Source organism: Centroberyx gerrardi, chromosome 5, assembly GCF_048128805.1.
Source record: "Centroberyx gerrardi isolate f3 chromosome 5, fCenGer3.hap1.cur.20231027, whole genome shotgun sequence".
Classification (NCBI taxonomy): Eukaryota; Metazoa; Chordata; class Actinopteri; order Beryciformes; family Berycidae; genus Centroberyx; species Centroberyx gerrardi.
In genome coordinates this window covers 11,891,891-11,906,954 of record NC_136001.1, presented here as the reverse complement: position 1 = coordinate 11,906,954, position 15,064 = coordinate 11,891,891, and positions in this window count along the sequence as shown.

The window sequence follows — 15,064 nt, the reverse complement described above, 5'->3', positions numbered from 1 at the left end:
TCTGTTCAATAATGGAGTGATTAAACTTGTGATATCTTGATGATTACTTTTTGTTTCTCATCAGCTGGGATAGCGACTGTGTCAGTAGGTTCTCCCTCTGCTAACCTGCCAAGAGGATGATGGATGATGCGTTGGTGCAAAGCGTTTGACCTGTCTACAACCTGACTCCTCTGCAACAGTAAACAGAGGCGCCTTTTGACATCGGAGCCACTAGCAGATTCTCACATGTATAGCCTGTTCCATTTTCCTGTAGCCATTTCTTCAGGATGCTGTAACAGTCTCTAGTTAGTTGAGTATCAACAGTGTTAATACTCAACTAACTATCGAGTGACAACAAGTAGGCCTACATGTTCAACAAAGTGTCATTTATCTATTGGTACATCTTCACAGATCATATAACCATAACCCTGACCTTAGCCAAACCCTAAACCCAACCCTAACCTGACCCTATTTCTAACATTAACCCCAACCCTAAGATTAACCCCAGACACTGAATATCTATAGACTACTTTTCACACAATTATGAGAATCTCTTGAAACTCAGTAAATTTTTTTAGTGACGCATTATAGCCACTTGATTGAAAATTGAGTATCAACATTGGACTATCCAAATAAAGCTTGACCGTGATTCAACCTATATTCAGTTCATGAAAGCTTTTCCATTTGCTGTTCTAAACACCCGGTACCTGGTAGGTCTTTCCCAGGAAAACTCCTCTGACACACAGGAAGCTTACCTTTAAGTTTCCAGCAGCAGCAACAGCAGTTTGTTTGGAATAAATAGAATAATTGGGTAGTTAGTATGAGTAGAGATAGCCACTGTGGCTGAACAGACAAACAGAGGAGTGCCACCTACAGAAACTCAAACTTCATCAACGGAAAATCCAAGGGCAAAAGACCTAACAGACATTACACATTGTAATTATGATCTATGGGAAGTGCAGTGCAGAGACACCACAGCAATGAGCAAGTGGCACCAAAGATGTCATGTCACCAAAATAAAAATAAAAAATACCTGAACCACTTTTAAGCGTTGAGATATTTATTTTTCTCCACCCCTCGTAATGATAGCCTTCTTGAACGTGATTATTCTTTGCACAGTAGGTGTGACCAAAAAGTTTGAACTTTGTGAAAATTTTAATTAGTCCATTTGTTTTCTAGGTAACATTCGCCAATTTAGGAGAGGAGGAAATAATTTGTCTCGAATTTGTCTCGACTCGTGTCTTGAGATTGATTAAAAACAGATTTGCCCTCATTATATCGTTTTACTTTCACAAAACATTAGATAAATCTCTTTTCAGGATATCAACCTTCCAATAACATGAAATCCCTCTTTTGGGTTTTTGAAACATTATTTTTGACATCCTTCTCTTAGGGTTAGTGATTTTTTTTAGGTTCCATGACCACTGCATATGTCCCAATGAAAGAGAGCCTAAAGTAAAGTTACAAGTAAAGTTACTTTTAGTTATTCTACCCTTTGTTTTCCTACCTTTTTGTTCACAGATTACAGGATAGATAGAAAAGCTAAAGCAAGAAGACATGAAATGTTTCAAGTAAACAACCCGCTCAGTTTCGAACAGTAAGCTGGAAATGTATTTTCTTGCATCAACTGCGCAGACGATACTGTCATTGGGCATTTACGTCATATACATGACAGTATTGGTTAACTGTACAGCTGTTTTTGAACTTGACTAACAGCGGGAATGGATATGGGTATGGGCAGGTCAGTGTAGCATACTGGGTCACGGGGAACAGAATTTGACCTCTTCTGACATGGATTACCACCTACATTTGGGACACATTCATCTCTGTATGACCTCATACATCACTGTTACACTATAAATCAAGATCAGAAGTGTTGAATTGATAGAAAGACAGGACATTGATTGCATTCATCAATAGATCAACGGATATTTCTTTCACAACGCTCATGTAGGCTGGAAGTATCGGAACGGATGTTGAAAAACTGGATCATTGCATTCATGCATTTATCAAGAACCAACATGGTCATTTGGACCTGCAGAGTTAGACTCCGTCAACACCAGACATGGGGCCAGACAGGGTTTAAAATAGGCCTGTGAAACTGATCATCAGTGCTGAGCAGCAGTGAAAACCACATGGATCGGGTTTCTGCTCAGAGTTGGAATGGGGACAAGACATAAAGGTTGTTGTCAGCATTATGAAATTATGTTGCAGGTTAACTGTTGAAACTGAGTGATTAAAAGATGAGAAATTTCAGTCACTCCAATTTAAGTCCAGAACATGCAAACAGAGTACAGGTTTGCCTTGATTGCTTGACATGTATGATTTTGTGTCCAATATTGCCACTAGATGGCATTGTTATGCTTTATTGTATGGCACCCACCCTCTGAGGACACGCCTCCCTCAAAGGAGGAGATGAGCTCAATACATTAAAAACACAAAGTTGTAGTCATCTAGAGCGCACTGGTCAGGATTTATTGACCCTGAATTGCAATGTGGTTTTGAGGCATAGCCTATATTGTGTTGATGCAGTGATGTGACCATTAAGTATTGATTGCATTATGAAATTCACTTAGATGATAAGTGGTATCTTGGAATATGTATATTCATATACAGAAAGACCTCCATTTCTTAATGGCCATCCATTTCTTAGTAGGCATAGATCAGTTATAAAGTGTGGTGAATGCAGAGGTAAAATTGGATTGCATCGCCAAGGGGAAACCATTTGTCTTTTTTTTTTTCTACGATACCAAGTCTACATCAGAGAGACCAACACAACTGCTGTGTTTTTTCATATTACATGAACCATTTCTCATGTGGATTACATACTGGAGTTGGCACTGAATGACAATTTATTAATTATGTTTGTATAAAATGAAAATGTATAAGGTACCAATCCTCAGAGAACAGATTCTTTCTTCATAAATAAATACATAAATAATCATGAAAAAGCTAAGATAGACTAGACTAGACAAGACAAGATAATAGTAATTTTTGGTAACAATTTCCGAAGTGTAAATCAGTTATGTAAATGTTGAGGAGACTGTAAACAGAGCTATTTGTACTTCAGGAGCACCCTTTCCAACTGCAGTAAAGGCCTAGACAGCTGCTGGATGAAAGGATTTTTTTTGTTTTTTGAGGGAACATTTTCAAGCCTACAGCTTCAAAGCAGGTCATCCAGGGACATGATAGAAGTACAAGAAAGACGCTTTTAAAAGTTTTACTTGTGACAAGTAGAGTCGTTTATTCACATAAACTTATCAAACAATAGGTATTGAAAAGTTTCCACACAGTGAGTTTCGGCTGCATTATGAATCACCCCACAGCAGGGCAACAGGGTATCATTCTTTTCAAAGAAGACAGGATTTGAAGCATTGAACTCATAATTGCCTCTGCTTAATAGCTAGTATTGAAAAATTTTACATTTGCTGCCATTTAACTACTCATGTTAGGATGCAGTTCTCCCCACCTTAGACAGCAGTATGCTGATTGGTGGTGCATTATACAGAACCATGACTCCCAAAGAGAGAGCCTGTCTAACAAGTTCTGCAATGTGCTGAACTCTGTCAAATATGCCTGACCATCTACACTACTCCTCTATACTGTGCACTGTAATTTGGCTGCAACTGTACATTGGTCTGTTATGTGCCTGGTGGCAGAAATATACATTAATAGAATGGCCTTAAATTCATGCAACTCTACTAAAAGCTTATACAGATTCTCCATGGCATGATGATGGATAACCAATTAATGAAATACAGCAAACCTTACATAGATAGAAGCAAAAAATGATTTCAATATTATGTTCTATTTTTCCACCCACACCTCCCCTTTCTCTTGGCTTGTTGGCCTGTCTGATAGCCAACTATACTGACAGACTAGCTCAAACCACCTCCGTATCATACCACAGCTATTTGGTATATATCACAGGCAACCCTAAGTGCCAACAAATAAGCCCAGCCAAAGCAGTAATTCATCATGCAATGCTTGGCCGTTATATATCTCTCTGTCTTGGTCACCATAACTCTTCCTTATAGTAGCCGTTTGAGTACTGCGGTGTTACTAGGGACAGGAGCGATAACTCTGGTCTAATAATGGGCCTCTGCGCAGCCGTGATGATGGACGAGCCCCCCTTGTAGAAATATATTCTTAATAAAACACACTTCTTCAATAAAAAGGTCCTTTCTGCAGGATGTCTCTTGTGGGAAAAACTCAAGAGACCACAATACCCACTCACCTGTATGTCTAAGCAGCCCAGGGTTGTCAGAATGCAGAATAATTTGTTGTCCAATTTAGCTCTCAGAAACCTCCATGAAATCCATTTCATTCAACACTGGTAGGCACGTTTTAGCCTGACAGAGCATGAGGTTAACTTTATGAGTCAGAGGCATTTTCATTTTAAAAATCTGCTGTCTGCAGTAATTTCAGTACTCCTCTGCCCATACAGTTTTTGAAACATACTGTGTACTGTAGCAAACATAAAGCATTTTCATTGGAATAAGCCTTTGCAGGGATTTCCTTAATATCATGTCTGTTCCTGGATGATTATTAAACTTCCCTGACATTAAAGCATATATCTTTCCATCATCTACAACATATGAGCAACTGAAATAGGCCCTCCCATACTGCAGTTACGTTTCTCAATATCTTTATGGCCATTACATTTTTGCCTTCATGGCCATTACTTTGCACCAGTCCTACCACGCAACCTTATTCTTTACTGGGGGAAATAGCGGTCATCATTTAGGCTAATATCCTTAAGTCTCCATCCCGGGCTTTGCTTGAGTTACGCTGACTGCCATTCATCTGCCTCTAGCTGATGAGCTGTCTGATATGCCTCATAGTAATGGCCCTGCGAGGTACTTCCCCTCTCTGCTCCTTGCTATGGATCAGGTAGAGTAAAGGGCAATTGGAATCTGGATGAGAAATCAGATGGCCTTTTGTTACTTGACCTGTCAACCCCATCAGCAATTCAAGCATGTGAGTGGTCTTTCGGTGGTTACAGTGCAAGTGCTGTGGAACGTGCAGCATGATCCGTGCTGTGTACTGCTCAAATACCGCTTTAAACTGTACCTCCTATTGAGTGAAAGCAAAGAACAGGAAAATGTCCACTACCTGTTACCTGGTTACACCTTCATCTAGACCATGGTGGACTTTTGCTAGGGAAGCCACCTTTTTTCTGAAGTGTGATGGATTACCAGCTTAGGAGATAAATGATAGCTTGTGGAACAAATAAGAAAAGAAGAAAAAAAAACTCTTGCGCAATTTAAGGTTTGTTGTTTTTTATTTTTTTGTGTGGGGGGTAGAATTGCTCATTTAATGCTTTCTGCTGCCTGGGCTGTTTCCGACCTTAGACAAGGCAATATGGAGTGAAAACCAAATATGTGTGTGCAATCTATCACCTTCCATCATAACATCCATTCATCCACTAGTCTGGCCGATCCAATGGCAAACTTCCTTCAGTGTATTAAATTTAAACAAACAACCAAAAAGTCACAACACAGCAATAAAACACAGCAATAAGAAAAAAAGACAAACAAATGTCACTCGGATGTGATCAGTGAAAATCAGTGGAGAACTCTGAAGATTTTATCACTGAGGTTTAATTTCTAGGAGTTGCTTTAAACTTACATTTCAGACATTACATATTACATCCGAGTGTCTGTCTCATGTGAGTAGGTGAGAGTGACAAGTGCAGCCCCGGAGTCGGAGAGTAAGAAGCTATGATATTACGTTATTGTAGACAGCAGTGAAAAAGTAATCTCTTCAGGCTCTCTGCCTGTCACACTGTGCAAGCAGTGGTACTGCACTTATTTTAAGCTCCCCAAGCTAAAAAAAAAAAAAAAAAAAAAAAAACTTGATCACATCTGAAGTGTAACTTTTATAAAGAAAAGTCCCCCAATCCAAGATTCCATTGGATGATTTTCCACCTTTGACAACCAACAAGGGCTCCTTTTTGACAAATTACTATACAGTCGGTGGTACTGCTGAGACTGTTACTCGGTGTAACTAAGCAGCTAAGTAGCGTGCACTACATCCATCTGTGTGGACTCACTCTTCCAGTACATATTCTGCTATTAACAGCATTCAATCTGCAGTGCATGTGTGCTTACAATAACTGTTTGGTGCAAAGACTTTTCCATTTTCTTTTAAGCCCTCTTAGCCTTGAAATTTAGAAACAGTGCATTTGTTGTAAAGCATGATGTCACTATTTGCAACAGCAATGAATGTATCTACAGTGACAACAAGTGAGAACTGTGAGCTATAGTATGGTTTAACCCTGTGTCCTGGGACCCCTTTTTTTGCAAATTTGTTGATTGAGAGATTTGCAGTATGAAACTCCTAAGTAATTGGGACCAATAAAGTGAAAATTCTGTAATACTTTAAAGCAAGAGACCATTTAATTTCATTGTTGTTTCAAATCGCATCATTTTAGCATCATTATTTGATCAAGAGTCTTGTCATTGATGCCTAGTCAGTCCAAAAAACATCCCCATGTTTTATTTTATTTTTCAACCAGGGAAGCTACCCCAGTTCTGTACAGCTGTGTAGCTTCACTGCTGGGTACCAGTAAGGGGTTCCGTGCCTTGATCAATGTCAATTTGACAGTAATTGCCGAGGAGAAGGACAGTGTTACTTATTCACTTCCCCCACCCATGTCTGTAGATTATGAATCATAAATTAATGTGGTGAGGTTCATTCATGCTACTGTACATGCTCTCTGAACATGCACTCTCCTCTTCTGTTGTCTGGTTTTTGCTCGTCAAGGTCTTTAATAATTAGCGCTGGATGAAAGCAGTTCATCAGCTACAAGGACTCATGATTGTACTAAAACAAAACCAGCAGGGAGGGTCTTCAAATAGCTTGTCAGCACTACAGTAAATTGCCCAAGCACCTGCAGACTATTAAGAAAAGGGGTTGGATTTGCACTACACTCTCCACTCAAGCCATTGAGTCATTTGACAAAAGATGTAATATTGGACAGGTTAGCTGGACATGACCTGTGTAAACATATAGATGAGCCAATCAGAGACCTGTTGAGCTGTGTAGCTTAATACTAATCAGAAGATTTCTGCTGTATTCCCTTAAATGGGAATACAGTGGATGTAAATTTTAAATTGTCAATAGCTAGGAAAAGGAATGCGTTATCCCTCAACTGTTGTTTATTTCCTGCTCTGTGTAAAAATTAACTTCAATTACTAACCCTTATTATTAAGGTATGAGATATTGATCAGTCTATGGGGTTTTTCTTAAAGGAAATATTCTCCTACAGATACAGGTTCGTCCTCATTATATTCTACTAAACGCTTTCAGGTGATTTTCAGTTTGGGATGACACAGCTTTAAATAATCAAACACAAACACCATTGATTCACTGATCTATTTACAGACAAGACTGGTTTCCACACCATCGGTGAAAGTTATTTGCAATCTACACCCTCTAATTGGACAGTGATGATGCATTCAGACCATGGCCGTTTTCCATGTGTGGCTTACCAACCAGTAGGCTCACATGTTACATTCATGTGCTTACTCCCAGGGTTGGATTGAAGTGGTTGTGGGCTGAGGTACAGTGTATCAGCAGTAACTCAGTCAAATGTCAGTCGGCATGCTGGACATGTCTGCCTTAAATGACAGATAGCAGATATAGTGGATGTTGTAGAAGAGAGAGACAGAGGGAGAGAGAGAGAGAGAGAGAGGGAACTCTAGTAAAACGGGGAAAAGGGGAACCATTTATTTGCTTCTGTCTCAGATCAGATACTTCTGTGCCTTCTGTACACTTATTCCTTGTTGTACCTTTAATGCAGGTCTACAGGAGGTAATATTTATTGGCAGCACAATTTTCAAACTGAAACCAGACAGATAGAGCACCAGGAAAACATTGTGTAGGTTGTCACACCATATAAGAGTGAGTGGAGTGAGTCTCAATGATTTTCTATGCTCTCTGAACGTTCACAAATTCAGAGCAGTTCCCTGGACTCGTTGTCTTGAGAGCTTTCAAAAATTCTGTGAGATTTGTTTAGCTTTTAGAATTTATGTTTGAAATGTTTCAGAGTCCTCTTTGGGATCTTTTGCAGTGCTTTAGAAATTGGCTCAGAATTTTATAAATCTTCTAAAAAAAAAAAAGCCTAAGATATCATGATCCATTCAGTGATCGCTGCCATAAACATTATTTTTAAGATTTCAGGAAGCTTAATGTGCACCACAAGACTAACACTAATTTTAAAACTGTGCATTATGGCTATTCAACTAAGGGCATGATGCAGCCTGAATAAAAAAATACATTTATAAATAAGTAAATAATATGCAACATTCTTGTCCATGGAACATGCAGAGCTGACTACAATGCTACTTGGCAAACATTATGGCAGCTGTCTGCTTTTTTTTATCGGGTATCAAGCTTGGATGATAAAACATCACAAACAGGTGTCAAAGTGAAAGCAGATTCAGGTTTGTTTCATTTTAACACATTTTAGATGCATTTCAATTCTGCCATTTAACTTGACCTCTTACTTTCCATTACCTGAGTCAATAGTCTGATATCATGTGCATCACTATGTTTGATATGAAAAAAAAAACTAAAAACTAAAAAAATAGGCTTTACTGAAATATTATTATTGTTGGTGGTTTGTTGCCACAGTTTATTTGAGTCAGGCTCATTGTTCAGGATTGCCAAAACAAATCATTATAATCCCTTCTCAGGCTTAATGGGTATATCAAAAAGGACCGGTGTGATTAAGATGTTGATAGAAGATACAGTGTGGTTACTGTCTGTGTGCCCATTACCTCCACAGCAGGTGAGCACCTCATACTATGAACTCATCAACTGTTTGTATTTTGTTTTGATTGGTGCAGGATGTCTGGTTTCATAAGACATTATCCTTTACCCACCATTCTTGTTGTTTTGTTGACTATGTCCTCCTGTGAGGAAAGATAGAAAGAATAAAGTCTCTCTTTATTTTTGTCACTGGGATCCTAAGAGCAAATGGAGCAAATGGAGTGAGAGGTAGGCACTTGTACCTATTCCCACTCATCAAGACTGAAAACTCCAAGAGATTGATTTGGATAAGCCTCGATGAGACCCTGTATCAGACCCTATGCATCAGAAGGACTTTGCAACTAATAGCATTTGTCACAGGTTGTTGAACATACATTTGTTTTTTGCCTTTTGGAGACAATCTTTGGGCACAATGGTGAATTCTAAATTTGCCTTGAGGCAAAAGCAACAGTCCCATGTTTTCCTTCCCACACTGAAAAATATCCAGTATAACCCTTGATTCACAGAAGCTAAATCTGCTTAAAGTTTGATACTCGCGATGTCATGGTTTTCTGATTTTACGGTTCTTACATTCACTGCCATGGTGCAGCCCCATAGGACATGCTGCTGTGGTCTCAAGCCCAGCTCATGAAACCACAGGCCATTGGTGTAATATTGGAGAGCCCCTCCTAACACAGCCACACATACATACGCACACACACCCACGTGTACAGAAACACATACACATGCCCACACACAAGCACACACACACACACACACACACGCACACACACACACCTTGTATCTTTTGGCTTTCTACTGGTCCAGAACCATAGAACCATTGGGTTTATTGTATTTTAGTCCTCTGTCTGTGCTGCCATGTACACCTCCTTGAAGCCAGGCCAGTCTCAGCCAACAAGTATGAGTATAGGGCGTTCCTTCATGACGCCAACCAATCAGGGGTCACTCACCTGTGGGCCCCCCAATGCAAAAAGCTTCTTCACTGGATGTTTTTGGTGGATCTCTGCGCTAAATAGATAGTTCACTGGTCTCTATTGTGTAAATGTTACAGGCCACCGTAATTCAAGGGGACGGGGGTTGTGCCAGAGACTTATGTTGGAGGAGATAAATTCTATCACAGTTCTATTGATGCTATTGCAATTCCTACTGGTTGCACAGGTCACATATTACTTAATGCCCCTTTGCAGCCTCATTGCATTCATTTCAGATGGACACAGAAATTACTGTTCTTACAGGTGTGGGGGAAGACTGTTTACCTTTCACATCATATTCATGTGAACATTTTGCTCTTTGAATTTCATTTGTAGTCCTCAGATTAATTCATCACTTTTCACTGACAGGAGTTCCTTTATTCCACCAAAGCAGCATTCATTTATGTTGCTGCCCTATCATTATGACAAGAGCTAAAAAAATGAATACAAATCATTTTGTACCACAGTGAGGCAAACGAGGTGGTTAAAATTATTTAAAAACACTTGAAATAGTTGTAGTTGAAAATGTATCTTTAAAAAATTACATAATTAAATGATTATTACATTTCTAGAAGAGCTGGAGGCCCTGTAGCTACCTCGGTCACAAAACGGATTACTGTAATGTGTAATCCACAACAGGAATAAAACAAAACATAACAAAAACTCAACTAGTAGTAGCCAATTTAGGGAGGTGCTGCTTCCAGTGGTCTTATACTTTAATATTTTGTCTCCAAACATTATTGCTAGATGCCTAATGATCATCTTCTGACTAATCAACCCTGTAATAAATAAGTTGTTCAGCCACGGTTAGCTTGGTCCCTGCAGGAGATTTACAGGAATCAAGCTGCATTATTATGGTGTCTAGATGCTAGATATTGAGATTACTGTCATGGGGTGAAGCAATGATATTATGATGAGCTTTCCACAGAGGAGCTTCACTCAGTGACCAGATTTTAGATTTTAGGGTTAGAAATCTCAAATTGCATGTCATTGATGGTCTCAAATTACAAATCAACAGGTCGCACATAAGTCTAAATGCACCATATCACAAATGGCAGCCAATAACTAATGGTGCTAAAATAGTGCTAAAATAACACGATAACCTTCTCATTTAGTTTAGAGTTTAGTTTGCATGACAATTATCAAAAGAATTGAATATCTGCATCTTAAAATCATCAAGGGTGATATGATAAAGTCAAAAGTACAGTTTCATTCTATTGTGGTCCTTGATCTTAACAGTAGACAGTGGCAGCAAACTATCAAAGTAATCAATCAATTATAACATCACAACATCAAAAATATACAGTTCCAGTTATTCAGACACAAAAGACAGACTTAAATACAAGTTTCCCTACACTGATGCATCGCTTCAATAGAAATTACATCTTCACTTCCAGCTGAGTCATTCAGGATAGAGGACTGCTTGACCGATAGAAGTGGCTCATTTCAATTCTGATTCCCATGTGAATGAGAAGGAGCATTTCACTATCTTCATTCTAAACCTTGCTGCATGCAGATTAGCTAAACTAGATCTGGTCATGTGGCTCAGAGACTTTCCTCCACTTGGGAAGGAGCCTGCAAGATTTTTTTTTTATTTTTTATCCCCTATCATTTTTCACATTAAACCTACTTACACACTTGTCAGATGACCACAGCAGACAATGGAGCTGTGAAAGTTAGCCCAGTTTCCCCAAATTGCCTATATCCTCTCTGAAACCACAAAGTATCTCTCTCCCATTACTGTGACCTCTAAGAATTTCACCACTAAAAAAGTCCCACCTGTATGCTAATCACAACATGCTAGAGAGTTTTTGCAGGCCCTGTTTTCTATTATATATTGAAAAATTACATTGTGTCAAATTGTAAAAGGGAAAATCCAGCCTAAAACAGAATTAAGATTTTCTATTCCTTTTATCGTGATCAACTCAATCGATATTTGTGAGCATGAGCAACTGTTCCCAAGTTAGAATACAGAGAGCAAAGACTTTGATTACAGTAAAAACAGTTTTGTATTCCCAGAAAATCCATCTGGGTGCTGTCACAGTGGCCTATTCATTATGCTGCTATTCATTGTCACTGGAAGAGATTTTTTTGTTTCTAGTTTTGCAAGAGACTTTTTCATGTATCTATTCTTAACTATCCAAGATTTAAAAAAACAACACAAAAAAATTTTTGTATGAGGGATTTTTGCTTTGAAAAATTGTAATGCAATTAAATTGTGGACCCATAATTTTCTCTGGATCAGAATATATGAATGTTTCAGGATCCAAATGAATCAATATGCGATATATGAAAGTGCCCTCAATTCTAGCAAAGGGAAAGAGAAGTAAAGGTTCAGTAATGCAAATTGAACTGTTATAAAATACAATAGCAAAAGGAATACTGTATTGTTGCCGAAACTTGGTACTATCTACTGTTGGATCAACAGAGACATGATACTTAGAGTTTCCTTTGGCATTCATTTGAAGCACAGATCCAGATAACATTTTAAGTGAAACAGCCCCCTGACAGATTACCTGAGGTATGCAGCAGAAATATATTTACCATACAACATCTTAATGCATTCGAGGTCGGCAGAGCTTAAAGGAGAGAGTGAAATGGTGCATAGCAAATGAAAGCAATATTGGCAGTGAATATCAGAGACTCTGGCTGCGGTACAGTAGGCTCTGTATTCCACTGTCACAGTCTTTCCCAGTCCTTGTTAGGATGGCCTAGTTTCATTGTAAAGGCTTCACCCACCTCCTCACACTGGGTTTTTTTCTCCCTGAGGGAAACATGTTACCAGAGTGTCTGTCTTTAACCTGGGGATCTTTTGGTACAGCACTCTCCTGTTTCCCTTCCTCCCTGGGGCTCAATTAGAAACATCGTTCGGCGGACTCCAAAGTAGAAATGATTGCTGACTGTGTATTACAGACAGATGAGTATGTTCTCTTTCATACCACAACCTTGGAGATAAGAGGACTAATGACATCTTCCTCTGCTGTGGAGGACAGTTACATATTGCTCGTAATGAGAGCAATGGACAACTTCTGAAGAATGGTTAATAAAATAAAAATGGTTAATAAAATGAAGTAAATTTGAATCAATTTTAACACAAACGTGAGAGGAGAATTGAATATACATCTGGGAGCCAAGGATCTTAACATATGTATTGGATGCAGAATACTTCCTGATGCTATCTACAATTTGGCAAAGACTGGATGGAAGTATATTGGAATAATATATTCATAAGGGACATAAATACTGTACGTTGAGTGATTAGTATTCAACCAATGTGCTCTTGGCTTGAATATGTTTTTTTTTTTTTTTTTTTTTTTTTTTTCTGGGGATGTATTAACCCAACGCTTTGCTTTTACCCAATCACTGAACTGTCAGGACATTACTCCTTTGATTTGTGCAATAACTGGAGGATATTCATGAGGTACTGTTTCCTAGCAACATACTGTATGTGCTGTGTATAAGCTACCATGTGTCTGATCAGTCATCGCTATCATCTAGAGACAAAGGGTGAATGAAATATTAGTTGAATGTTTGAGAAAGTGTGTCACTGAACGTAAGAGCTGTAAGTCTGTAAAACAAAACAACAGTAGTCACGATCGCCTGCACTTTTTTCAAATAATTTCCTTTACACACACCGGCATTTTTCCTGGTGATCTTGCTGCATACATACAGTACATCTACAGAGGTGTTTTTTTCCCCTTGAGCTTGCTTTTCCATCACAGTACACTGTGAACTGTTGAGCCTCCAAAAGTGGCTATGTCCCTTCTGTTGGAATATCACTCCTCCAGATCAGGTTTTCACAGCAAAGCAGGCGCTGTCAGTGCTATGTCTGTTTATGATGGTATACAATAGTATAGCTGCACAGCACAGCTGAGGGAGCTCAGTCAAAGGACCCTTGAGAGAAACATCACTGCAATGCATCTTTCAATCCTATATCGGTGCTCAATTCCTGACAAATGTGCTCCTGTGCTCATTCTGTCATTCAGGGGCAGCTGCATTGTATTATCTTCAGGTGCATAGGGAAACAAGCTACTGACTATGGAGTGGATACACATTTTATCTTTTGAACTATTCATACTTGCTTGAGGATTGTCTCAGCATTGCAGCTTTACTGCTGAAGATCGCTTTAGTCCTCATGCACAGCAATATGGTTTAAAATGATTAATGAAATTAATTAAATTGCTTCTTGATGACTGAAATAAATTAAATTACTTTTTGAGTGTTTTCTGTGGCATGCTTGCAGCAAAAGATGGGTAGCATTTACACTTTTTAGGGGCATTCACATGGCTCCATTGTTGCAGGAAAGTGTGCCAAGACCCTTTCAAGAACATATGAAAGGATTCATAATTGCACTGTGAACCAGTCCTCATGTGATGTGATATGTGGGCATGCGTATACTCATATGAATGTTTGACAATGCTGTGTGAACATTTCTATTAATTAATTATCGATCTTACTCAATCAATTCTTTATGTCCTGCATGAAAACATTGCTCCAGTCCTTCATTTACTCCCCCAATCCGAAGCGACTGTCATCGACACTGTGACTGTGTAGTGATGCAGATGGGTCCGTGCTCAGGAGGAATCGTGACAAATGCTTTTATCTGGAACTGAGAGACTGCCAGTCAGTCATTCATTTCCGTGTCTGTCCACCGGTGCATTCACATCATAAGACCGTCTAATCAACAACATAGTTGTTCCTTTATAGTGTCATCAGTTCATATTGAAGTCATTGGCTTGTGTGGATAAACCTTTCAACCTCTATCTGAGCAATTGTATCACTCTATCTGCAATTACACAGTTGAGTAGATTGCATTGAAACCCTCAATAGTTTTCACACTAGAGCAGTCAACGTGTCATTTTGACTGCCCAGGGAAATTTGTTTCTCAATGTATTTTGATATTACTCTGCATAACAACATCTTAACTTGTCCTAAATATTCTTCAAGTTTATTGAAAATTGCTGGCTTTCAGACTCAGACTCATTGAAGCAAGAAGAGGCCAGCTGCTCAAGAAATAATACATACTCATCTGTCATCTTCCCCGCAGTTGGGAGGAAGGTCCCTAGTTATAGTAACTGAAGTCTCTGCTGACTGAAGCTTATGTGCACGGTGACAATTGTGGTGGTGCTCCATTATTTCAAGGAGCCATTTCAGAAAAAAAATAAATGTTTTTTTTTGTTTTTTGTTTTTTCCTAGAGCACTTCAATTATGTTGTAAATGTAATAGGAATTTGTCTCTAAGCATCTCCCTTAGAGAATGTATATATTTCAGATAGGTCAGAGAATTCAGGGGCAGAAAGAAGTGTCTTGCTCAAGGATGGGATGGCTAAAGTGGCA